At 41.6% G+C, this 19027-nt stretch overlaps 1 long non-coding RNA gene across 1 annotated transcript in view; it reads right to left on the bottom strand.

Annotated features, from left to right (window-relative positions):
- LOC140608844 (uncharacterized) overlaps nucleotides 1–19027 on the bottom strand; it is a 177923-nt gene that overhangs the window by 56310 nt on the left and 102586 nt on the right. The window lies entirely within an intron of this gene.

Below are 19027 nucleotides of genomic sequence, written 5' to 3' on the forward strand. Positions count from 1 at the left end.
GCTTTTGTTCATGATATGTATTGTACCAATTATTTATATGCTTGCATATGTTTTTATATGGTTGAAACATAATTTTGCATCCTGCTCTGCCCAACTTCTCCCATTAATTTCCTCTAAAAGCAGAAAATTAAAGGAAGCCAACAGAAGACATACTTCCTGTTTATCTTCTCAGTTTTTCTATCCTTATTCCCTCTCTTCTCTGTTTTCTTGTCAGAAAAACAAAAATATATGCGAATTAAACCATGCATTCTGAATTTTGCTTGTGAGGGAACTCAGCTAGAGGCTGCACTTTATTTGAACTGTGTGGCCCATGGCCAAGGGAAATAAAGTTTAATTAATGCTAATTTTTCTAACCCCTTTCTTTGCCTTTTCAGCAAAATAAAACTACCTTTGGGAGAACTGGCAAAAAAAAAAAAAAAAAAGTTAAAACAGACACCATACTACTAAGTCTAGTCATTGATATAGCAAAAATATTTTCCTACATGATTGTGTTTAGTCACAAATGATAAAATATTTTATTTTGCTCCTTCTCCTTCCTACCTCCATATTTTGATTTTTTTTTTTTTTTAGTTTGAACATCAGCTGATTTTCATTCATCTTTATTTCTTTAGAAGATTTAGACAGTCTTTGAGCTTGTTTGCAATGGGCTGTGACCTGAGTGCTGAGCTTGGCTGGCCGTTGTTACAGCTGCTAGATTGTAGGGTGCAGCTGACAGGGTGGGCCACCCACTGGAGAACTCAATTAGGGTTCAATTTGTTGGCCTTTCTGGTCTATGAGATTACATTAGACCAGCTACTGGGGGCCCAGTTTTTAGGAAGAAATCCATGCTCATTTCTATAGGTAACAGTTTTTATTAACTGTGCTTAGAAACAAAGCGTGTCCTCATTTGTCTACTGGTGAAGACCATCAGCTGCTAGAGTTTAAGGGGTTGCTTTCTTGCCTTTGGTCTATTTGCAGAACATTTTTCAGGTTATGTTTACAAATTAGTTGAATTATAGATTATGCAGTGGTCTCTGGAAGCATTCCCATGTGAAAATGCTGTAACGTAAAGCCTCAGAATCTCATGGCTGAAAAATCATTTGAGGAAATTGAATCTGGTCCCATCCTCTCCCCTATTTCCTCATGCTCAGATCAAAAAACGAAGCAAGCAAAACAAACGAATGAAAAGAAACAAAATCCTCCACCCATCCCCCACCATTATCACTTCCATCCTATTTTAAAAATGAGGAAGCTGAAGCCAAGACTGTGAGGGGCCTTGCCAAGGGTTATCCAGGCTATGAACAGCAGAGCTTGAGTCTTGGCTCAGAAGGTTGGTGCAAAGGACCCAGTGGCAATTGTGAAGACTCAGCCACATATGCTGTTTGGTTACTCTTTGGCTATGGTTTTAGATGAAGTCATGATTGAGGGCAGTCACACATCACACCTGGCCACTCACTGCAGTAACTTTCAAAGAACCCCTTACAGTCCCTTCCTCCTCCAGCTCCCACTGGAAAGATCTGGAGCATTGAGAGCTAGGATAGGTTGTGGCAAATAAGCAGAAGCTCAGAGCATCGCAGAGATAAGACCGAGAGTTGTGACACGGGGGTGCCTTCAATGGAGAGATATATTTGCTTATGAGGCTCCAATCCTGCTGATGGTGGAAATAGTCTTCTCAATACAAGCTACATCATTCTCTACTGATAATAATAACCTCTTTGGGAATACATACCCTCCTCTTAAGGGCTTTCCCTACCTCCTCTCATATAAGGGGTCATCTTGGATAGTTGCAGGGAAAGCCCATGCATCCTCCTGGCAATGAGATATTCTCTTGGACTGAATGAATCTGTCACTTGATGACTGAGGCTGGTGTATCTACCTGTGACTACGTGCTCCTCACAGCCTGATGGTTTCCTCATCTCCCACCTCTCCTGATTCCCTGAGGCCTGCTGGTGGTTCCTACTGAGGATCCAGCTCGGGGGATCTATTCTGGAGGAAAAGAAAGAATATAGCTTTCTACTCTAAAGAACCTTAAATCTACCTTAGTGCTCTCTGCTGAAGTCCTCCAGGTACAGAAACAGAGAAGGGAGGACACCAATCTGGCCTCCTGGTGGTCTTCTGTTCTCAAAGGCTGCCCCTCTCCAACTCCTTCATCCATATGAGCCACTTTTTTCTCCTTACCTGACATGTATGATCCTCCTTCCACAGTCCATGATTTAGACAAGCAAACTTGATCAGATACCACCAGGCTTGGCCCCTGATATGTAAAGAACCAGCTTTGGGAGTTAGAACATTCTTTGCTCCTTCTCACAACAAAGTCTGGCTCCTACAAAAATAAAAGGGATAGGTATCTATTGACATTTTTTTTTTTTTGCCTTGCTGCTTAACATCAGAGTCTCCTTCTCCTTTCTTGACCAGGTGCTCCCTGCAACCAGACTCAAGGTTCTTCCATGGTGTGAGTTTTATGAGAGCTGAGATATCAGATACTCAATTTTTTCTTGCAGACTCTGGGCCCCTAGGTCATAGAATGATGCAAAGCTCCTGACTGACTCTCATTCTTGCCCTGATTTCTGAATCTGTTCCTCAGTCTGCCTCTGGATATTATCAGCTCCCAAATATCCCTCCTATAAATTGATTTTTTGCTTAGTTAGATTCAATTTCTGTTGTCTGCAACAACATACCATTTCAGCACATGCCTTCAGATTATCATGTGACTATAAACTTAAAAAAAGTGTTTTGAAAATTCCAAGTTGAGCAATGAACTCCCTGTTCTTTAGTGATTCTACTTTTTCCATGAAGTGCTTAATTCTTTTGTTTTAATTGGGGTGGGAGTAGGTGTTGGGGCAACTAAGAGTTACAGATTATCAGGAGCTTAATAAATTAGTTAAATGTGTCAGAAATATTATCCTCACTACTCATTTTGGGAAGTGCCTGAATGGTCTGCAGTAGCATTGTTCATTCAGAAACAGAGGAAAACACGGGACTATAGCTTGAGCTATAGGAATTGTCATTTATGATACCAACCAATTTCTCTGCAATAAACTTGCTTGTTTCCATTTCTCTGTTCATCATATGTATTATTTACTGTAGACTCTAAGAAAAGTAAAGCAAGCATACTAGTTATCTATAGCTGTGTAACAAATTACCCCTAAAATTACTGGTTTGAACATATAATAAACACTTATTACACACATGGTTTCTCAGGATCAGGAATTTGGTAGCAGTTTAGCTGGGAGGGTTTGGCTTAGAATTTCTGATGAGATACATGACATTGTGAAGATGTCATTTGGGGCTGCAGTCATTTGAAGGCTTGACTGGGGCTGGAGAATCTGCTTCAATAATGGCTCATTCACATCACTAGTAAACTGGTGCTGGCTGTTGGCAGGAGATCTTGCTTCTTCCCCACCTGAGTGCGTCCATAGAGCTGCCTGAGTTGGCAGGTGGCTTCCTTCAGTGGGAGTCATCCAAAAGACCAAAGCAAAAAACTGCAATGCCTTTATGAAATAGCCTTGAAAGTCATATAGCCTCACTTCTGCTATATTCTATTGGTCACACAATCAGACTCTGATGCATTATGGGAGGAGCTTACATAAAAGGTATGAATATGTGGAGGCAAGAATCATTGGGGCCACCTTTGAGGCTGGCTTCCATAGCAACTGAGGTGTGCTTTAAGATGGTAGGAACAGGGCAGCCCGGGTGGCTCAGAGGTTTAGCGCCTCCTTCAGCCCAGGGTGTGATCCTGGAGACCTAGGATCAAGTCCTGCATCGGGCTCCCTGCATGAAGCCTGCTTCTCTCTCTGCCTGTGTCTCTGCCTCTCTCTCTCTCTCTCTCTCTCTCTCTCTCTTTCTCTCGAATAAAAAAAATAAATCTTAAAAAAAAATATGGTAGGAACATATGACCCAGTGGACGGTTGACAGTGACCCATACCCCATCATCAGATCCAGTGCTTTGTTAGAATTGCTATAATATATACTCTGTGGAGAAGCCTTAAGATTAGGAGGAACTCAAGTGTTTCTCATGTGGAAACACTCTTATTCACAGCCTCTTCACCTTTCCTTAATCATGGGAAAATACCCCCTCACCCTGTCATTTTGTTATGTCAGATGTAAGTAGCTAGAAATTCACTCTTGGTCAGCATCTGAGAGTGTGTCTTAACTGTCACTTAGTACTACCATCTCAGCCAAAGTATCCTCTTGATATTACCTTGTTATTTCTCTTTAGTTAGTAGATAGTCATTTTGACTCAGTGGGAGAAGAAAAAGAGGATCCAGGAAGAGCCACAAAGCCCTTCCAGAGTCTTTATTTTAGATAACGACAGTCTTCATTTTTGTTAACAAAAATCATGCAGTGTGGCATGTGTCTGTGGAATCATACCATGTTATAGCTGGAAGAGAGCTTAGCAGTAGTGTATTGTATTCTAGCTCCATTCTCTTGTGGAGGAGGAAGCTGGTGTTCTTAGCAATGAGGAAATTTGTCTATTAATTAGATAGCTCATTAGGTCCAAGTCTAGAATCCAAACTCTTGATTCCTCGCCCATCATATTTCCTACCATTCCAAATTGTTCTTAATCTTCATTTCAGAAATTTTCTGAGGTAAAGTATTATGCCTATATTGCAAGTTTTCTGATGTAGATCATTCCTTTTTTTTTTCTTTAAGGAAGTCATTCTTTTGTAATCAGAATCTATTTTGAGAATTTGGTGACAGTAATGTGCTCCCTTCCAGAAATACGCATGTACTCATATACACACAACATTTGGTGTACAATTTTAGGAAGTATATACCACCTGAATGCCATCCTAGGGGAGTGTGCAAGTCAGGTCAAAAAAACTCTGTTTAAAAGTTTATTTATAAATGTTGCTTTAAATATTAATGCCTTCTACACTTCCAAAATTATACTATAAAAACATTCTTGATGGGCTTTGTCTCCTGGCATTTACACAACGTTCTGAATTGATTATGTTTCTTCCTTTGGAAGCTGCATTATCTTTTGGCTTTTCAACTTGCAATGATTTTTCCTCAAGCCCTTAAAATGTTTTTTTAATGCATCTCCCAAAGAGTACTATATCAGGTCTTTGTCTAGGGAGACTGTCTTTATTTTATTTAATTGAGAATATTTTTGTTTTATAGACTAATATTTGAAAGACTGTAAGGTTAAATCTACCACCTGTTGACCTCCCCTCACTGCGCATCAGGCATTATTTCATCACCACATGACAATTCCAATCAGAATTCAAAGTCTGCACTGACAGCCTGAATCTGTGGGGTCATGTTTAAGTTTATCACTTAACAACCCAGAAATAGACTTCTTTGGGTTATTCATCTAGGTAATTCATTCTGACATTCAATCTGATGACTATTTCATATTTTTTCCTTCCTCCTCAAATTCCAATGTCCCTCTCCCCATACTCCCCCGTTCAGCCAAATACCTTATTTTCTATTTCATTAATAAATTGAAGTAATATGAAGAGAACATTCACTAGTTACTATCACCATGTCCTTCCTTCTCCCTGCATCTATATGGGTCTATGTGCCCTCTGCTTAGGATGAGCAAACTGTCAAAGATCAATCTCTTCACTTGTGCACCAGGTCTTATTCCTTCTTTCTACTTAAGGATGCAGCCCAGCAATCTCCTCTTTTTACTCAAAGATCAGCTTCTCTTTATATACTGGAATGTTTCCATCAGCATACAGTCCTACCATAATCCCATTTACTATAAAACAAAGCAAAGAACACTCTTTTCATGTCATATTACCCTCTAGCTGTGGTGAGATTTCTCTGCTCCCAGTTATAGCAAAGGCCTTGAAAGAAATATCTTTATTCTAAGTGTTCATTTCAGCTCTTCTCATTCTCTTTTGAATCCACTCCAACCAGGGTTTCACCCCCACCACCCTGTGGAAAAGGCTCTCATCAAGGTCACCAGTGAATGCCATATTGGTTACAACTACTTGCTTAGCCTTAGGTGTGCGATCTAATGCCCTTCTGAGACCTAACCCAAACAGCATATTTGTAGACACTCAGATTATCACAAAGGGAAGGAAGGAGAGTTAGCCCAAGTGGTCCCCAAATTTGATAATGCTGCATGTCTAGCCTCTATTCTGTATGATGTAATCGGATAAGTGAGCCCATCTAATTGAAAATATAAACTTGTTTGGGTCAACACATACAAAGTGGTGCATCAGCAATTATCCTGTAACTAGACTGTTTAGGCAAAGAGCTACAATAACTGATATATTCTACACCTCCCCCCATCCTTCCCCATCCTTTCTGCCTCAGTTGGAGCTATTTGGCCCTTGAAGGATTTGAGCGATTGTCTCAGTGTTTCCTTTCATTTTCCTGGGGAGAAGGGTCCAAAGTCTAGAATGTCACATATTTTACTTCAAAGGAAAATACTCAGCATGAGAATGAAGTCTTAGGAGACGAGCAAGCTGCACCCTGTCTCTACAGACAGCTACCACAATGGCGTCTCCATGGGCCCTGGGGGAGATAACTGCTCATCAGCCTTCCAGAGGAGGCTCAGAATGGACAAGACAGCAGTGGTGGGCTTTGGGGGATGGGGGGAGGCATTCCTAATAGATCTATATTACAAGGGACTGCTTTATAAGTGACTCACGATTTATTGCAGTGGGATATGTATGTCTTCCTCACCAACCAGGAGGAGAGAAAAGGATCTCAATCCATCTTTTAAGAACTCAGACTATTTCTTCTTTGTCTCCTCATGGGGCATTCTCCATTCTATCTCCTTCCAGAATGAAAGGTTCATTTATTTCCCTAGATAAGGTCTGAATAAGGGCAAGATATAATTTAAATGCAGTCAGGCTTAAGATAAATCAGTCATAAAGAGGCAATTATTTTATATTAAATCTGTGTCCTTTCTAAAAAGGAATTTGTATTTATCAATTAACTAATTTTCACCATTTAATTTTTCTAAAGGAGATCATGAACTTAAAAAAAATCATTTTTTTTCTATTTGTAGAAAGATTTAGATAGCTTGGGGATTCCTAACATATTTTATAGTCCTGTTTTTCATCAACATTTTCTAAATAATATTAAGAAATACTGTAGATCTAATTTTTTTTCCTTAATTCAAAAACTCATGCTATATTTTTGTCATACATTTCTGTTATTAGATTAGTAATAGGAATGCATAGCAGGCAACTGAGTATAGCAAATAATCAAATGTCATTTGTAATTAGACAAGTTTGAATTTCAAGCCTACTACTGCATGATCTAAGGCTTGCTACTTAATCTTGTGAAGTCTCAATATCCTCAACCATAAAATAGGGATGCAAATAACATCTAATTGTAGCAAGCCTCAGTTTCTTCAACCAGAAAATGGGGATGAAAATGGCAAATGATTATAGTGAATATCTATTATTTTTACCTATCATACATTTCTCTTTTTTTCGCAGCAACTGTTCTTCCTCTGTTCTTGGCCTGTTAGGTCCTGGTGGAACTCACCTCCTTCTAGCCTTGAGATTGGGCATGAGACTAAAAAATACCAATCCAAAAAATGCCAATCAGAGCACCATATTTCCTTGGCCACAGATAGGTGATGTATATGTGCCTAAGGTGGACCAGTGACTCCTGGTATTGCTACTGGAAAATCAATGCACACTCTCCATCTCCTAAACTAACAGGATGTGAGCCTAGGGCTGTGATTATCTATTTTTGCCACCCTATAAAAAAATCCTTCTTGAGAATGAAACCAACATAAAGAAATGCAAAGCTGAAAAAAAATGGAGAAAGACAGCATCCTAGAGATATCATTTGAATTGCTGGCTCCTGATATGTCCAAAGAGTAACACAGCTTTACATTTCTTAATAGTGTAAACAAAAAAAATCCCATATTTTTTCAAAAGCCAACTTACAGTACTTTTCTGTTATTTGCAACCAAAATAATGCTGAATGTTGCAGATATTGACACCTAGAGGCGGGGAATTACAAGGGATTAAACCTAAAATATGGAACTGATTAAGTCAGGATAGAAGATGGAATGCTAAGGCTTCCCATTTTCCTGGCTGGAAAATTGGTAATCCCTGAAATGTGGTGATAAAGTTTAGTCTCTTAGGCATTGGTAACTCATCCAAAATTTGCAGCTCTTTGCCTTCCAGGCACACGTTAGAATTAAATTTTATGGCCCCTGTGATTGGGTGGAGCCATGTGACCTACATATTCCAACCAAATTTTGAGTAGTGTTGAGTACTTACTGCTGGTGCAAGATTCTCCAGAACACTTCTCGCCCTCACATGGCAACCAATGGCAACCAACAATGTTCAAGGTGCTGGCTTCTCTATCAGTCTGGATTCCTGAGCATGGATGATGTGTGGAACCCCTCCTGCTGACCACCAAGGGGCATGAAACGAGGACAAAATAAGCCTTAGCAGTTATCAGCCACAGAGACTTTAGAGATGTTGGTTAATGTAGTGCAACTTAGTCGTTCATGGTCGATGTGCCTACTATACCTTGGGATTTAAACCATATTCCCATCAAAGCTCAAGCTTTAAGGGGTGCTTGAGTGGTACGTCAGTTGAGCATAGGAGTCTTGGTTTGGGTGCTGATTGTGATTCAGGGTCATAAGACCAAGCCTCTTGTGGGGCTCCATGCTCAGCAGTAGAGCTACTACTTAAGACTCTTTCCCTCTCCCTTTGCCCCTCTCCCCTGCCCATGCACTCTCTCTCTCTCTCTTATATAAATAAACCTTTAAAAAGAAATATATGTAAAGAGCTCAGAAGAGCACCCGAACATCAGTAATCATTTTAGATGCTCTGATTATTATTAGCTAGGATAATGGCTTGAAGCAACTTGAGTTGCCAAAGAAACATGAGGCTGGCATTCAAATGCTTCTAATTGCTCAGACCCTAAGATGAGAGGTCCCAAAGCCACACACACAGAAGGTGGGCTGCCACAGGAATGATTGCAGCCTCTGGAAGGAAAGCTCTTCTCTAAGATCCTCTCACATGGTGTACAGTATAAGGAGACAGCCTTCCAGAGAGCAGAACTGGGGGCAGCCAAACTGACTGATTCTACAGCTCAGTCCACCAGCAGGGCAACCAGGATGGGCTATTCTTATCCAGCATGAAATATCAGCAGTTTTAAATAGTGGCCACTGTATGTTGCTGTTTTTTTCCTTTCCTAAATGAAATATTTTTATCACAATTACCCTATTTTTCTTCCCCCATTGAATATTGGGTGTGATTTGGATTTGCCAAGGTGAGAACCAGAGCTGAGTTGGGCGATAAGGGTCAAAAAGAATGGAACTGCTCTGATTAATAGAGGGAGAGAAAAATAGGTAGGTTTCCTGAGTGTGGAAAGGCACGGAGGCTTGCAAGATAATGTGAGGCTGTAGGCAGTATATGGAATAAAGAAGTCCTGAAAAAATGCTTGGTGGGGGGGGTGGGGGGGTGGAAGACAAGGGTCTGTGAAAGAGGGCAAAATGATTAGAAGAAGGCTACCTAATAATTAGTTGGACACAGTTACCTGCTCCAGTGAAACCCCACTTTGGCCTCCTCAAGACTTTTGATGTGTCTGCTGCTCACAAATTAGCCTGTGAGGGCAGATTGTTATGGATTAAGGAATGGCTCGGTTGTACATCTAGGTCAACATGGTCACATATATGGATGCACATAACTGAATAATTAGGTGAAGAAGCCCTCAAATCCAAAATAATTGTCCCCTAACTCTTTAGAATTCATAGAAATGTAAAAGGAAATCCTTGACTGGCCATGGAGTGTGGAATGGAGTTCCCAACCCATCATACCTGGATATCAAAGGGCACGGGGGCCTCAGCTGATGGGTTTCCACATTCTGTCAAGTGTCCAAAACCTTGTTGAGATGGACATACCTTTTCAGAGTGACAAACAATGAAACTGGGAGTGAAAAATGCTTATGTTTGTATAGCACCCCAAAGTTGATAACCCTTAAGAGCTCCTCTGACAGCCTGGAAGTCGGACAACTCTAGTCTGGTTTAGGTGGGGTCATCTTGTCTTTTCTAGTATTTCCATTTCAGGTCTCATCTCAGACCCCAGAGGAGCCTTTCATGCTTTCCTGAAATGATCATTTCCAGCAGTGTTGATGACTTTTCAGGTTTAAAGGTGAATGGTCTGTTGGTGGCCCTGGCCAAACTGACAGTCCTCTCAGCATGTGATAAACAGTCATCTCAGCTGATTCTGCTGAACTGCTGTGGGCAGGAGGAGGAGAGTGCCCGGTCACCACAGATCAAACACTGGCGGCCTGTTTCCTGTGCTGTCCTGGGCCTCTCCACCAACTCCTCCCCGCCCCCCTCAGCCCACCGTGTCTATTTGGATTGACTTCTACTACCCTGAGAGGGGCAGCCCAGGTGGCTCAGCGGTTTAGCACCACCTTCAGCCCAGGGCGTGATCCTGGAGACCCGGGATCGAGTCCCACCTCCAGTTCCCTGTATGGAGCCTGCTTCTCCCTCTGCCTGTATCTCTGATTCTCTCTCTCTCTCTCATGAATAAATAAAATCTTAAAAAAAAAAAAAAGAGGGGCAGAGGAAATCTATCTCCTACCCCATTATCTGGGACCACCACGGGATCTGGCACAAGGATTAAGAACAATTACCAGGGGACTTCAATCAAGGGGAAATCCAAGCCTGCCTTCAACCCTTACACTGCAGAACTCCTATACAATTGCAAAGCGTTTCCATGGACACTAGAAACTGTCCTAACTAATCTCCACTGGATCCACTTGCCAGGCCCACTGACCCTCTCCGTTCCCCCCATCAGACACGCTGGCTAAGAACCACAGCATATCCAAAGCTCCTGACTAGAAACTGACTCCCTAGTACAGGTCTTTGCAAACTCCAGGCTGAGCTCCATGAGCGTGTCATCAAAATGATTCAGTAGTTTCCATACAGAATTTAAAAACAAAACAGGAGTAAAATTTTTGGAAAAAACATCAAAGTGGATGATACGTTGTAAGGGTAAGCTATGTTTTCTGAAGTTTTTGTTTGAGGGGCATGTGTGTGTTTGTATTTCTATGAGTGTGTCCGTGCGTGTGTTTGTGTATACATACTGGGCTGCAATAGCAAATGCCTTTCTCCCTCTGGATGCACATTCATATAGTTTAAAAGCTACTGCTCTGATATACCCATGAGCCTCTGTTCCTACCAGTTGTGTGGCATACTTACAGAGCTGCAGTTATTTCTAGATTTATTTTTAGCAGTTGTACTTGATAAATTTATATTAGTACTTTTACTAATTTAATTTATTTAAAGCAGATGAGCTATGAATGTAAAAAGGCAGAAAGTTGTTTCTATAAAAATAGAGCTGAGCGATTTGGAAATATTTCATACAGTGAGTTGCTAAAAATAATTGTGCTATCAAATTAAGTTTGGGTAAGATCCCTATAAAATATCGGTGAAAATATTTTAAAAATTCAGGAATATTAATTCATATAATTTTACAAGGGTCTTTAAGTCATAACTTCCTTCAAGGAATGGATTTGAGGGGCGCCTGGGCAGCTCAGTCAGTTAAGAATCTGCCTTCAGCTCAGGTCATGATCTCAGGGTCCTGTGATTGAGCCCCGAGTTAGGCTCCCTGCTTGGTAGGGAGTTTGCTTCTCCCTCCCCCTTTGCCTCCCCCCACCGCTCATGCTCACACGCTTGTGCTCTGTCGCTCTCTCTCCTTTCAAATGAATAAATAATCTTTAAAAAAAAAAAAAGGAAAGAAAAGAAATGGATTTGAGTAAGAAAGACCATAGGAAAACCCTATCAGCAAATCCACACTGAAAAAGAGGCCTATGTCCTAGAGTAGAGTTTTGTCAGTGAATATCAGGTATATGTGTTAGACCAAAATAGTGTATATAGTATATAGATTTCCTATGATTCTTTGACACAACAACAGAATTTTTTAGTACTACCTCATCAGGTAACACACAGCTTCTAGTAAACATCCATTTCATTTGATCTAGAGAGGCAAGTAATGCAAATACCAGCATCCCCATGCTGCAGATTAGGAAATGGAAGCCAGGGAGTGAGTAGGGCAAAGTTAGGCTAACTGGAGAAAGTGTGGCAAGCCCCAAAAGTTTAGCGATTTTTTTTCAGCTGCATAATAATCCATTGGACGCTATGTAAATGTTAAAAAGACATTTATTTTCTTATTTCTCTAATGTCAAAAAGGGAAACAAAGATAACAAAAGTCTTCTCCTTCAGTTAATGATGTCCCCAGTGAGGAAAGATTTATCAGCTCTCTGGCTCCATTTTTATTATTATCTTTGTCCATTTCTTATTGTTCTTATTTTTCGATTATAAACAAAATCATTCTTGGCTATGTGATAATGAGCTTTAAATATCACAGGTGTCATTGGTAGACATCCAAACACAACAAACCAGCAAACAATTACATGGCACAGGCATCAATCCCACAGCAAGTGGTATTAATTAGTTCATTGGTTCATTCAATGGCTAGCTATTGGTTGTCTACTATGTTCCAGAGACTGTTCTAGTTATACTGGGGAATCAGGGAAGGGTAGAACAAATGTGAACCCGAAGTCAGAACACCTAGGCTCAGGTCCTGACTCTTTCACATACAGAACTTCTCTTCCACCACAACAAGAATTGTTGACTATCTACTACATAGATGTTGGAACATGTCAGATTTTTGTTAAAGTAAGTTTAAAAAATATTAGGGAGAAATGTTAAAAATCCAAGAATCTGAATTTATACAATTTTGCAAGTGCTTTTAAGTTGTAAATTTGTTAAAGAAATGGATTCGTTCAAGAGATTGCATTGGCACCTCCATCAGCAAATCTACCAATCACATGTCTAGACATTGAGGATTCCGTGACTAACAGGACTCACCAGGAAGATGACAGTGAATGACACCCGCAGTCTGCCCTCAAGGATCTACAATCTAGCAGAGAAGACAAACTTCAGGTAAATAACTATACAAATAAGTAATTACATCTGTGATAGAGTTATGAAGGGGAAGTTCAGGCCTGGGGAAGGCACACAGCAAACTGCGTGGTTAGAAGTCACTTTCTTCAGACCATCGTTAGCCTCCTTCCTCAGCCATAGAATGGAGATGGCCATAACTGCCCTTCTTATTGTCCTTTAAGGGGTTTCATGAGGATCAAATAAGAAATTGAATAGGAAAGTGCCCTGCACATGTAGGAAGGTCATTAGATATAATCTCTCACACAGCCCATGGTTCAATGGTACTTAATAAATACTGGGCAATAGAAAGGAGGCATAGAGTGAGAAATATTTATGGAAGAGAAAGTCAATTATTTGGAGAGAATTGCATCATGTACTTGAATAGCTAGAAGGTTTAGAAATGTATATTTTGTTTGTGTGTTTTGCTTTTGACTGGAATTAATGATTGTTGAATTTTTTTTTTCCAAATCTGCTAAGGACTTCCCTTCCCCCTCACCCCCTTCATATCTGAGCCCTGAGCAGAGGACACCTGCTTGCTTATATACCGAACCAAGGTTGAGTTTTATTCTCAATTTTTCAACACTACCCAAGCTACCTCCGGACATTTGGGCTGAGAACTCTCCCTAAGAGCTCTGTGTTTATGTGACAGAAGTTGTCTTGGCTTTGCCCCATTTCCCCCCAGCCCTCATCCTATCTTTCCTCCCTCATTCTGGGCAGGTGACCTCCCCCTTCACACACACAATCCTGTTTTATGAGAGAAGAATGAGGCTACTTGCACTGCAGGAGTCCCTTCCTCCACAAAATAATAGCTCTTGGGTCCCCTTCTGTCAAATCTGTCTCTGAAGTGCCTTGTTTCCCTTCTGAGGCTAATTCAAGGCTGACTGCTCCCCATTTCTTCTAGACTCAGGCCTTCTTTGTTTCTCCTCTGGAGTTCTCCGTTTAGTCCATGCACAGCTGGTCTCCTCTATCTTGGAGAAAGATGAGCTTCTGGACCCACTACATCTCTAAACCACCATGCAAGGTCTCTTCCTCCCATTTGTGCCACTTTCTTGGGGAGTTCTCCACGCTCCCCACCTCCTTACCACTCGCTCCTCTTGAGTTCTGTTCCCACCCCTCCTGCTCCTGCAATTGCTCTCAGGAAAGGCTCCATGACTTTCTAACAACAAACCCAATGGTGTTTTGGTCAGTCTGCCTCCTCCATGAGAAGAGCAAGACTGCATGAAGGGAGAACCAGAGATTCAAGCAATGAAAAGGGTCAAAAGGGAACTGAAGGGATTGGATCAAGAGTGTGGGTCTGTTCATGGCCCTGTGGTCGTTTTCTCTTTCTCTTCCTCGGAGTGATCATCAGTGGTCACTTCTGTGCACCATCCCAGGTTCTCCATCTTCAGCCCTGGCCTTTCTTTAGTCACGAGGGCCCATCAGAACTCTGGTGTTACAATATCATGCAGTTTCCGAATAGCCTGAAAAACTTACACAGCTTTCAAATATTCTATTATGCCGTCAAAACTTTGAGACTTAATTAAAGCACACAACCAAAGGCTTATGAGGTTCCTCATCACATTAAATCCTATGGAGTGTCTGCCTCCAGAAGGTAAAGAGCTTTACTTAGGAATGCATGGAAAAAACTGGAACTTGTCTGAATGGAATAAGTGCTCAAAACACAGGAGGTATTATGAGTATTAATGAGCACACAGGTTAGTGGAGAAACATCCCCCTCATGGCTCCATTAACCAATCTGCCTGTTTTCTCCATTTTTTAGTAAGCAGGAAAAAAATTAGTTTGCAGTGATGATTGTCAAGAGAATACAATAAAAGAGCAAATTACTTTCTCTTCTTGTGTGCCAGAAATGAGAAACACCTTGCCCTGGCCTGGCCTCTAGAGGGCCATTATGTGGTCTACTTCTTTTTGTCAACTATCATAACGACAGTGTGAGAAGACGGACTATACTGCCTCTCACCTCCTACCCTTGGATTGGCCTAAACCGTGGCATCAACCATTTCTTGAATCAAATATTTTATCACTATAGACATGTTCTAAGCCTCAAAATATGTTCTTTGCAAACTGTGTGGACTGAATTACTGTATATAGAGAGACACAGGAAGATTTTCATGTTTTGTTTCAATGTTTCCACCATGGGAAAACCAGTAAAATTTTGTACATCTTACTGTAATTACAAAATACCTCTACAAAATGCATTACCTTTCCTATCAATCAGTTCAGGATTCCAACTCATTTGCTCAGCCAGCCAGAGAATTCCGTACTTGGAAAAAGTGCACTTCTAAACATCTTTCTTTTTTTTATCTTTTGATACTATGAAGCAACTGTCCATATTTCCCTTTTTTGCAATGACCACAAGGAAACTCAAGCTCAAATTGTAGTCTGATACTGGTAGTAAAATAAATTACCTACGTTCACTAGCAACAGGTAAGATCTGCATTTTATATCTAATTTTACCCTTGGTGTTGCACGATTTTTAAATCTCGTTTGATTTTGTTTTTACTCTTGTTATCATATGTAATTCTATAAGCTTCCACGAATCGTACTAAAATAAAATCCAAACTCTCTTATAGCCAGAAAGAGCAACCTCTCTCATTTTGCCCCTGATTGCCGCTCTAAATACATTTGCCATCACTCTTCTCCCAGTTCACATCGGCCTTCTGCTATTCCTTGCACTCACCAAGCACTTTCTTTTCTCAGCGCTTTTGCACTTGCTGTTCCCTCTTCCTGCTATGCTCTTCCCCTCCAAGGCTCACCCTTTCTTTTCCCTCTAATCCAGTGTCACCTGTCCAGATGGGCTACTCCTGGCCGGCTACCATGTATAAAGCAGTGTCCTCGATCCCCTTTGCCTCCTATCTTGCTTTACTTATTTACTTTATTTTAGAACATTTATCATTATAGAACATTATAGAACATTTTATACCAGCAGCCTGTGGGAGAGTGGTTATGAACACAGACTTGGGAACCAGACTGGATTCATATTCCAACTTGACCACTTCCTAGTTATGTGTCCTTGCCTAAATTTTTTCACCTGTCTGTGCTCAGTTTCTATGTCTATAAATGAAGAGCATATAAAATAGTGCAAATAGCAACGGCTAAGTGTTTCTTTTGTAAATAAATAAATAATTACTCTTTATCATCTAACTCTCAACTTGATCTGTCTCATGCATCACTATATTCTTAAATTGAATAGTACCTGACATATGGCTGGTGCTTAATCTGTTGAATAAATTCTTTGCTGGGACCAAGGAAGGGCATTAAAAGTTTAATAAATCCATCTTAAACCTGTGGTTGAAGAGAAGGAGGACTGGGCTAAGACTTGGAAGACAGGGATTTCGGGTCTTGCTCTGTTACTTGCAAGCTAGTTGATTTTAGGCAAAGTAGTTATAACCTGCCCAAGTCAACTAAACAAACTGGAATAAGAAAAGACTGCTCTGGTCCAGAGGTACTGGGAAAGTAAACAAGCCCGCCCTTGCTCCATAAATAAGAGCTATATAGTGTTCCCCAAGGAGAAAGTGAGGCTGGGTTTGGTTTATTAAGCACTTCTCTGTGCTGGGCTCTGAAATAAGCTCCAGAAATATGGAGACTAAGGACTTGGTTCACCCTGGGAATATAAAGACGAAAGACTTTTTAATTTATTTTTATTTTTTGAGGGCAGCTCTAAGGGAAATGACAGAATCACAAGAAAGAAAAGTAAACAATTATGATAGAGTGATGAGTGCTCTGGTTGGGGTAGGTTTTGGAATCACAGAAGAGAGGCACCTACTCAAGGCACCTGAAGGTGTGACCTTCACACTGACACTTGGAGGGTAAAGTGGAATTGTATGGGTGGGGAGGGCTGTTCCAGACAGAAGGAGGAGTGTGCATGCAAAGATGGGGAGCTGTTTCCATCTCACATTTTGGGAACTGAAGATCATTCGTCACACCAGGTGGAGGGGCCACATAAGAGGAGGTGGGCAATCATGCTACAGGACAGGTAGGGGCCCAATCTTCTCGGGTGATACTAAGATTCTCCTCCTTCTCTGTAAAAGTGGGTGAGTATCCTCTGGAGCTCACACATCTCTCCTTGCCCTGGGAACCATCTTGATTCCTCGTGGCCTCGAAGCTGCCTGCTGAGATGTATGTCTAGTGCCTGAGGGAAGCTGACAACATTCCTCAGAGAGGAGGTGGGTGATATAACCCAGGCTGTCAGACTTAGTCAAATTTTTCCTAGATGAACATGCATTAAGCCTTCCAAAGCTTGAGGAGAAGGCTCAAGAGAAGGCATGGCAGAAGAGAGAGAAGAACAGTCAGGGTTAGGTGCTTGCCTAATCTTTTAGACACCTTTAACCTATTCTTTCTTTTTCCCAAATTATTTCTTTCACTGCTTTCTCCCATCATGGCAGATGGGTTCCACTGATGGCCCCAGCTCACCACCCATCTCTGTACCTATGCCCTTTGCCATGTGAACTATGGCAGCAAGAGGTGAAATCTATTTCCCCACCTATTGAACATGGCTTGGCTTGCTTTGGCCAATTGAATGTGTTGGAGGTGCTGGCCTGCAGTTCCAAGCCTAGCCCTCAGTTCCCTGCTGGAACCCTGCCTCTACCATGAGGATGAGGATGGGTTGGCCTTCTGCAATATAAGAGGCAAATGGGAGATAGCAGAGTAATTCCTATGGAAACCATTCTAGATCAGTGACCCCCAGTCATCCTGTCAGGTAGCTGCAGAAACATGAACAAGTTCTAGCTGAGGTGGGCCAAGCCCTGACCATCTGCAGAACCACTTACCCAACCCTTAGGCTTGGAAGAGATGATTAATCGTTGTTGGTTAAACTACAGTGTTTTAGAGGGTTTGCTACTCAGAACAGCTAGTTAATATAGTTACCAATATCCTTTTCCTTTTTGCCTCAGCTACCCCAAAAAGGGTTGAAGAAACATGATCCTAGTGAATAAATTAGGGAGAGGGCTGGAGTCACCATTGGGGTTTCTTCCCTCTACTCTTTCATCCTAGGATTAAAATTTCCACTATGTGAGTACTAAATGCCCAGAAGAGACACCACTTGGGCTGCGAAACATGTTTTCCACTCTGATAAACCACTTTTCCCTTTACCCACAGCATGGCTCCTCTGCATTCCGAGGTTGAAGGTCAGTGCTAATTGGCACCAATGCTCAAATCTTCTCTGGGCATCGCCTCACAAAAAAATCCTTGCAAAGTGGAGAATGGCTGGGGCGGGGGGGTGTGTGTCATGGAGGGGGGAGGACAGCACAATTCTGATCAAGGGCTAAAGATAATTTCACTGGCTCACTATGGGCCTTGTTTGTTGGTGATAAAAATAAAAGCTGAGAGCTCAGCAACCAGAGTGGCTCCAGAGCTGATATGTAGCCAAGTTGTCTTGATGAAAAGGCAGGGAATTGTAAGGCCCACTTGCCCTTTAATGGGCACTTTGTGCTTGTCTGGCCTCTCAGCCAGAGATCAGGGAAAATCTATTAGTGAGATCCACACCATTCACTTCCCATGCTCAAGCCATCTGGGAGACGTCTTACACATTCCTTTTCTGATCCTCTAATTGGAACTGCTGACTGACTCATGTGTACCTGAGTGGCTTAAGATGGGGATGCGGAGAGCTCCAGTACCAAAGCATTTTAAAGGGCAGCAGGAGATGTCATTCACGCTGTCCACAGATCCTTTTGGGTAGATGTGGATGGATGCCAGGAACAGCCGGCTTGGAAGGTCTCTGTGCAGAGATGGTTGATTTGTAGTGACCTCTGACTGCACTTCTGTAGCTGAATTCTGCCGACGTCAGTGAGCTGAGACTGAGTGTACTGGAAGTTAGCTGGCAAAAAGGCAAGGCTCGTTTTCTGAGCCTTCGCTCAGAGTTTCAGAAACCCAGACAGGATGTCTTCTGAAAGAGGCCTTTTAGCTATAGTGTTCAATGCCAAGAGGTGAGAGCTACTTGCAAATTTAACAGGGAAAACAATTCAGTTATAGTCAGTTGGTTCCAGTTAATCACCCTCATGGGTCTTCAGATGGCTGAAGGAGATATGGACCATTGTTTGGTCAATAGCTTGCACTCTTACAATGACTCTTCCAGTCATTGCCTGGAAGGCCGGCCTGCTTTTGTGCACAGGTGACAAGGTGTACTTGCTCAGTGTGACTGGGATGGTAAGGGAGAGACTC

This window comes from Canis lupus, chromosome 18 (assembly GCF_048164855.1).
Source record: "Canis lupus baileyi chromosome 18, mCanLup2.hap1, whole genome shotgun sequence".
Lineage (NCBI taxonomy): Eukaryota > Metazoa > Chordata > Mammalia > Carnivora > Canidae > Canis > Canis lupus.